Genomic DNA, 8,642 nt, shown 5'->3' on the forward strand with positions numbered 1-8,642 from the left:
CTCAGCAAGCCACTAGTCTGACCATAACCTGTTTCAGCCCCTTCTCCTGTCACACCACGAGCAATTAATGCTCTTCTCAGTCTACATGCCAGTCCAGGGGACTGCCTTCACCCCCTCTTGCAATGTGCTCCTTCTACCTCAGGGAGAAAATTTATTTTTGTCCAATTGTTTATGTAAAGTCTTTATTTGGTAGAGGTCTTCCAGGACACAGACATACACGCAAAACATGGAATCTCAGAAGTTTCTTCTCTTTCCTAATTTAGGCAGAAAACCTCCTCTGTCACCTTAACCCTTTAGATACACTGAGCATTGAAAAAAATGTTACCTTTTTGGCAGCATTATGCTGTTCTTCCAGTTACAAATCAGCCCCAGAACTTGTCCAAGTGCATGTGGTGACCTGCCTCAGCTTCATCTTTCACTTTCCTCCCTCATGGCTCATCTACAGACTTGAGCACCACTAACACACTTGGCAAGAAGTCATGAGCTGGATTAGCTGGGGGGTCCCCTCACCATGAGCATGGTCACTGTCTGCAATTCTTCACATGCACAAGTACCCATTATCTGCAAAAAGTAACATGCTGGTGTTTTTCAAGATAAAAATAATTTTGTCTAATACAGATCTCAGACATTTTAATTACCACAGCAGCTCCCACTGAAACCTCCAGCAAAGCTCATCTCTTGGCTTGACTGTGAACAGGACCCAGCCTGATATTTGTTTGAATGTTGACTAACACTTTTTGTTCTGAAAAATTGAGGAAAAGTGCCTGTTAAGCACACTTTCCCCCTCCAGTTAGGAAATGAGATGATTACTTCTGTTGGACATTATCTGGAAATGTCAGAGTGACTTGGCCTGGCTGACAAGATTTTATCACCTCTAGCATGACAGTGAAACTGGGCTGGAAACTGATCATAGCCAGAGGACTATGGCTTCTGGACAGCCTGTTATTCCTGTTCTGGAATAAGAACAGGCAGAAAATCATGAATACTTTCAGGAAAGAATATGATCAGCTTAAAGATGGGGGTTTTAATTTTTTTTTTTTTAAATTGCAATAACAAGAAATTCAGCTTTGCAAAGTAAGACCTCCCTTCTAGTCCTACATTCCTTCTTGTGCATATTAATTATCTTACTTCAGTGTAGTGCAAAAAAAAGAAGTCAGCATATTCTCCTTTCCATCTCTTCTGCCCTTAGGAATTCTGGATTTGAGCACTTTTTCTGCAGGTCTGGAAAATCTGCTTATTTGGCTTTAATCTATTTTGTGAGTATGACTTTCCATTCCTGTACAACCAGTGGAGCCTTCAGCATCCCATTTGCTTCACTTTTCATGTCTTGCAGGAGTTGTGTGAGAAAGAAGATGGCTCCTGTGAGTCCCTGGAGACCAGAGCAGCCTCCAGCCACTGTGATAGCAAGAATACACCCTTGTGCCCACAGTTCCTCCTTCACAGGAAACAAAAAGCACGTGAGGCTGCCACAAGGCTTACATTCAACCCCAGCAAGAAGGGCATGGGGATGGAGGTGTGGGTGCCACGAGCATTAAGCAAGAGTCTTAGCAAATGCCTCTGAGCCACTTTGCTTACAAGGGAAGGGAAATAATTTGAATTATAATTCTGGTTGGTTTATTGCTTTAAATCAATGCTACCTAGTAGTCAATTTTTTTCTGTCTTTTTTAAATAAATAGAGTACACAATTAAGTATTTAAACAGCCTAAAGAGTTCCTGCTATTTCATTCAAAACTCAGCAATCAAATGCACCAAAATAAAAATTTCATCCCAAACTTAATTTTTATAGTCTCATTTTAAAGAGCAATGTCAGGGGTTTATTCTTACATATATACTTTAAAAATACCCTTGCACATTTGCTGTTAGATCTCTGAAAGCAGACTGATAAGGTGGTGCTTTGCCTTTGTTGACAGGAGATAACCCAGGACACACTGGGGAAGGTCAAAGTGACAGAGCTGAGCACTCACAAGCTGAGCACTTCCTCACAACACAGGCATTGAGGCTGAGTCTCCTTGCCTTGAAACACAGCCTCAGGGAGCACAAGACCAGGACATGATCACGTTTTCCCCTTTTCTGATGGATATAGAGAACCAGTTGAAATCAGACCACCATCTGGAGAGATCAGTGCTGCACCCCCAGCTGGGTCCTTGGAGGCAAATTACATCAGAATTCATGACTTGTGGGAAATGTAGCACCTATTCCCACCAAACTTTGAAGATTATCAGCTGCTATTACCATAAATGGGGTAAAAGATGCTTGGTACTTTGTACTTTTCCAAGTCTATGTAAATATGAGCAAACTACACTAGATAGTAAAAGGTGAAAGATTGAATGATACTGTGTCATATCTTTACATACATGTGTATATTTATCTATTAACACAGTGCATTAATTACCATTTTGACACAGAGAGACACAGATTACTGATCAATGACTTTATGTTCTCTAAAAAAATTACAGAGTGTTCAGTTATGTAAATGAGACTTTATCCAGATGTTGATTTTTTTTCTTTGATGGTAGTTAAAACTTTATCAGATTGGTTTCCATGTTAAGGACTTAGTAGCTGATGAATCACATTGTAATTTAGGTGATTTGCCAACATGGTTATATTTCCTGGTCTTTATCAAAAGAGGAGAAGCATCTTTCCATTTTTCCTTGGTTTCAGTGGGATGGAGGATTTCAAGAAATAAAGGTCTCTCAAACTGCTTGCTCAGGACCCTGGGAGCAAGAACAATACAATAATTATCTCCAGTCATTGATTATCTCATTTTTAACCCACTCATAGTTCCCTGCAGTTTGATCTTGTTCATCACTGTCTAAAAGTGCCTCTGAATGAGGCTTGACCTTGCCACGGTGGTCAGTGCCATGACATTCCTCATCTTTGCTGTGCTGTCACACTCACAACCACTGGGAAACAAAGGCTTCCTGCACTGCTGCCACTCAGGCTCCTGTGCATTTCTGCTTCATTCAGCATCACCACCAGCAGTGCAAAACCCCTGGCCTCCTCCTGGTGTCGGGGGATAAAAGAAGATGAGAATTGGAGAAACCATTCGGAGAGCCACTGGGACATGGGGAGCAAGGTGAGAGCAGTAACAGACCCAGGACTGGCTGAAAACTCAGAAGTTTAGTTACAGCCTCTTGAAGGGATGCACTCTGCAGGTGGATGAGTTTTTCAGATTTTTGAAGACTATAATGACAGGAAATTGCTACATGATATTACCCAGGAAGAGTCACAATCTTCAGCACAAGTGAATTTGAGGGACAGGTGAAACCAGTGGTGGGTGGTGGTGTCAGATCTGCAGTGTGACAAAACCAAGCATTTTGCCAATGGCAAGGGGAAGGTTTTTGAGGGAAAAAAAGTAAACTTTACGTTTTTCTGTTTTCAAATATAGTCTATAGGTTTTGTGGTGAAAACTCCATTTGTCAGTGAATTTGGGATTTCTTGGAGAAACACTTAAACCCATAAATCTTCTAAAGTTTAATAAGATATAGCATTTCACATCTCAAAAGATGGAGCACAAGTGGTTACAGAACAGAAAGCTGATGCTTGGGTATTGCAGGAATAAGGAGTGAAGGAAGGAATGCTCAATCCACCCTACCAGGTAGGCACCCTGCTCCTGGCTAGAAAATTAAAAATCACACAGGGTTCCTGCTAAAGTGTTTGAGGGAAATTTTCCCCCAGTCTCTGCCCCAACTGAACCAGCCAGCTGAGCAGACTAAAAGGTCCAGAGAAGCCAGCTCCAGCACAGAGGGCTGGTTCCTGCACCTGTGGCAAACTGGGTGCACAGTAGGGCAACCATGGGTGTGTTCAGCTTCCTGGGACCCCTGCCTGACAATAAGACCTGTGAACACAGAGCCAGCACCATCCCCACAGTAGAAGTGTTGGTATTAGGGGAAATCTGTACTTACACAGGAAGCTGCATTAATTTCTAAACTTCAGAGCTGCAGGAAAGAAACACTGACCCTTACTGTAGTTTCCAGGTCTACACGTCAGCTGTTCCAGCCCCCTTGCCAAACTCTGGTGGGATTTGTGGTGAATGTGGCAGATTAGAGGGTAAATGTGCAAAACCCTGAGAGAAGTGGTAACCTTCAGTGAGGAAAAATTCTTGTGCAGCTGAAGTGCCAAAATCTCACATCTAAAAACAGCTTTCCTCTGCAGATCACCATCAGCAAACCCTTTCACATCACCTCCAGCTCCCAGTTACCTATTCCTGCCCATTCTCTCAAAATCCAACTTTTTCTCTGAGTCCCTCTTCCCTGCTGAGGAGCAAAGTCCATTTCTCTCCTGTGCTTGCTGCTCCAGGGATGTGGTGAGGGCCAAAAACTGGAAGAAAGGGGGGACCAGGGTTCACAGATTCACAGAATATTTTGAGTTGGAAGGGACCCACAAGGATCTTTGAGTCCTGCTCTCAAGCACAGCCCTTCCCTGTGCTCGATTGGAGCCCACCATGAGCCAGCAGCCACTGACAGGCACTCTATTCCTCCAGGTGCCTCCTTCAGCAGTGACACCCCTAGAAACATGCAGATAAAGGAGGGCAAGTTCAGTAGGGAGCAGATGTAGGATCAGAGGTGCCAGCCAGACTACAAGTACTTGGGAGACTAAAGATGGTGACAGGTGCCTGTGGAACTGGGAAGAGCTCTGGCTGCAGTTCTGTTCCCCCATCACTGTGCTCTACTCATGTTAAGTTCTGGTACATTTTGGATTATGATTTTGCATTATCAATGCAAGCCATGGAGCAAGAGCATCCCCCCTCTCAGGGGTGCCTCTGGCTGCAGAGAGTCCCCAGACAGCCCTCGCTGAGCAGCCAGACCCAGTCCAACCCCTGGAGACTGCCCAGCTTCTGGAGGCTGTAGGGCCCTAAGGGAGGCCCAGGAGCCCAGCATGTCTCCTGCGGCATTGCTTCCCATGACCCAGTGGCGCTGTGGAACAATTACATCAAGCTGCTTCTCTCCTGCATCCCAGGGGAGGGGGCAAATTTTGAGAGCTGCAGGCAGCTGTGGGAGCCTGTGGGTTTGCAAATCCTCACATTTATGGCAAAGTCATTTGTACATGTTTCATGCACAGGGCAGATGAGTTCCAGAGTCAGTGAATGACTGCCCGTTTTGGTTAGGCTGGCTGCACTTGTAAGCAAGCATCTTGTCAAACAGTGAGAAGTTAAGACAGCTGAATCTTTGTTAACCAAAAGCTGGAGGCAAAGCAGCAATTTCTAGCAGCACCTTTTCAAGCAATGTCAGAATATAACAGATAAGTCCAAACACTAGTGCCAAGATTTATGGGGCAAGTAAAATAGTTTGTATTACTTCAAAATTCAAAATGAAGATTGCAGGTTACTCTTTCACTGCTTATAAACTCAGGTAAACTCTAGGACTGCTCATGGGTGGACCAAATCCAAACTTGGAAGTACTTTAGGATTTCCTCAATTTGTGTATGCCTGGGTGATGTCTAATAAGCTGTCTTTAAGTGTTAAATAGCACTCTTTTATATTTTCCTTTTTAACTGGATGTGTTTCTGCCAGGGCACCATGTGTTTCTCCTGCATAGTAGCTATTACCATCCACAGATTTCCATCCCACAGATATTTTAAAAGCCAGTCTAATTACTTCGCTGAGATGAGGCTCTTTGCCAATACATTTGCTATTGCCATTTTCTTTTAAATCTTGGCCATGGAAGGTCAATGGATTAACCCTGCCATCTCCAGAAACAGGAGAACGAGTGCCAATCACTCCTGTGTCTGGAGAGGGTCCTTAGCTCTCCTTCATGAGGAGGAAGTGGTGCAGAAATCCTATCTTCATCTTACCTTTGGTGAAACATCTGTCTGTTTATATGCTCATTTGGTTGGGGAGAAAGTCCAAGAGGGTTCAACTACTCACCTACTTGTTAGGATGCTGGTGGGATTGGAATCCACTTTCTCTCAGGATATGAGTCTCATTCCCCTGCCCAAGCTGCAGGGCAGGGGTCTGAATGTCAGGTGGGAGTGTTTCTGCATACTGCATCTGTGGGGTCGCTTAAAAGGCAGCAACCCCAGCCCAGGTACCCCTCAGGGATAGCACTGTGCCAAGATCCTTCCAAGAAGGGAAGCCCAAAGGCATTCCCATAATACTTAAGCCCTGGTTTTGTTAAAACCACAAGCTTGAACAAGGTAGTTTCTGCAGCAAGAGAAAGCATAAGACGAGACACTGGGTATAAATTCTCCCTCATCCTTCATGCATCCTGACTACTACAACTCTTCTCCACTTCTCATGGCCTCCTGCCTTGCAACAGACTCACAGCTCCTCGGGGCCTCTGGAAGAAAACCTTTCCATGGCTTCTGCCCACGTATGTTCTCCTTCCAGTCCATGCACCACAGCAATCCTTGGCCATCTTCTGTGCCATGAGCTCCACCTGTCTCAGGCGGCACAGGTCCTGCTTCCCCCGCTGCTGCTCAGCCACAGCTTTTGTAACACAGCACAGACACACACTCTCCACCAGCGCCCCTGGAGATGTGTGGTGACAGCTCTGCAGGACAGCCAGCACAGGTGTCAGCCATGCCACACCTCCAGCAAGCCAAGGGATCCGAGATCTGGGCTCTCCCAGCACTGCTGCTCTGCATGGCCTTTACAGAGACGCCTTTCAGACAGCACTGGGCTGATGCATATCATATTCCCCTTCCCAAGGGTCCCTTGGGTCAGACTGGGCACAATCACTCTCTTCCTTAAGTAAGAGTTGTTGAAAGAAATACACCCATGGCACTTCATGCACTGCCCCTTCACTCAGCTCTCCTGGGGGGGTTCTCCAGTGCTGGAGACTACAGCAACCAGTGGAGAGGGGCTGTTGGGAAAAGCCATGGGAAAAAGGGAGATAAAAAACAGAAAAGTTGCTGCTGCATATAAAAGAACACCACAAAAATGTGTTAACAGAGCAGTTGCCCAGCAGGGTTTTCCCACGTCTAAGGCATATGGAAACTTTGTCAGTCGCTGCATCAGCACACAGAGTTCTGACCCAGCTGTGGTGCTGCAACACAGCCAAAGCTGTTCTGGCTGGTGAGGGAACCTCCCCCCAGGGGCTGAGCACTGCTGGCACTTGGCACCAGGCTGCTGCACTTCATTCATCCAGCAACTCATCTGCAACCTCGCTGCTCCTAGGCTCTCTGCTGTGATGTCTTCTGAATGAAACCATATTGTGAAGAAGAATTGTTGATTCACATCATTTGAAAACACAGAACTACACAAAATTTTCTTCTACATGAAAGATATCTTTTCGGAGAAGTAAAACCTGTTCTCCTCCAGTGCCAGCTGGAATCTGGCCTATTACTACTGAAGCAATGAGCAGCAGCAACAAGAGTGGAGTATTTAGAGATACTTCTGTCTTTTCCATGCCTTCTTATTGGAATAGAGATATCAAAACCCACCTATTTAATCTTGAAGACATTAAAAAATTAATGCATCAAAAATCATATTGTTCTTGTAAATATATTCTGATCTGCAGTGTTCCATATGCAGAGCTATATTTTTAGCATACACCTTCACAATTTGAATTTTAACATTTTTCACTGAGGGCTGGAATCATCCTTTCAAGCCTTGCAGCTAAAACACAAATTTCTCACAGTACTAAGAGGCAGGTGTGCTGCTAGGGACTCTGCTGTGGTTTTACCACTGTCTAAGGGAGACAGGTTTGATTTTCTGAACTGCCAGCCCTCAGAACAACTCAGAAGCTCTGACATGCATTTCTTCAGGGCCATAGTTACAAGTCAGGTTGCACCACCATGAATTGGCCTCACCAGAATCTAAATTATCTCCTACTCCTTGCAGGAGACAGGCAGGAACAGGCATAACATGAAATACTTTGGATACATCCAAGTTCAATTAGTAAGAATTCCCTAGTCTGGAGCAAAAGCAATGCCTGAGGTTGGATTGGCCAGATTGATGTATTCAGGAAGACTGTATCTTGATCAGCAGCTGCTCAGAAAAACTTGCTCTGTTCCCAGGGCTAAATGTCTCTGCTCTGATTTGACTAGCCCCCAGCTAACACATTTCATTGGAACTGAGCTCTTTAGGAGGCTCTGAGGAACAAGTGACCCTTAATTATTAGAGAAAGGCAACTTGTTTCTGTAAACTCTTTCCTTGGAAGATCAGAACATACTCAACTCACTCTAGAAGTTCTACAGCAATTGTCACTTATTTCTCCCAGCTCTGAAGCAGGAAAGTCAGGTCTCTTGATTCACTATGACACGTTGCTACATGAGGTGTGCGTGTCTCTTGGAAATGGAAAACACATGGTCAGACCCATAGGCTATTTCTCCAAAAAGGGTGAGAGGATCTCTACTTGTTCACAGGGAAGCGTGCTTCTCTAGATGATGAACCAAGAGAACAGCACTGCAGGGAACTGAGTCATTATTTGTCTGTGTGCCACTGAGAAGAAAATGGGAGGAACAAAATTTAAAGACAGAACAATTTCTTTGTTTCTTCAAAGTGCATGCTCCCTTAAAAACTGCTGGGCTTCTCACAGGCATCTGTATCTTCATGATCCCCAGACTGTAAAGATTAGATGCAAGTGAAGTTTTGTCTCCCCACATTTAAATAGCTAGCTGAATCCAGACCCTAGAGAACAAGGGTATTATGTTTCCCAGATCATAAGCCAAGAAGAGTGTTTTTATGTGAAAACACATGC

This window comes from Erithacus rubecula (genome assembly GCF_903797595.1).
Source record: "Erithacus rubecula genome assembly, chromosome: 2".
In the NCBI taxonomy this organism is placed as follows: Eukaryota; Metazoa; Chordata; class Aves; order Passeriformes; family Muscicapidae; genus Erithacus; species Erithacus rubecula.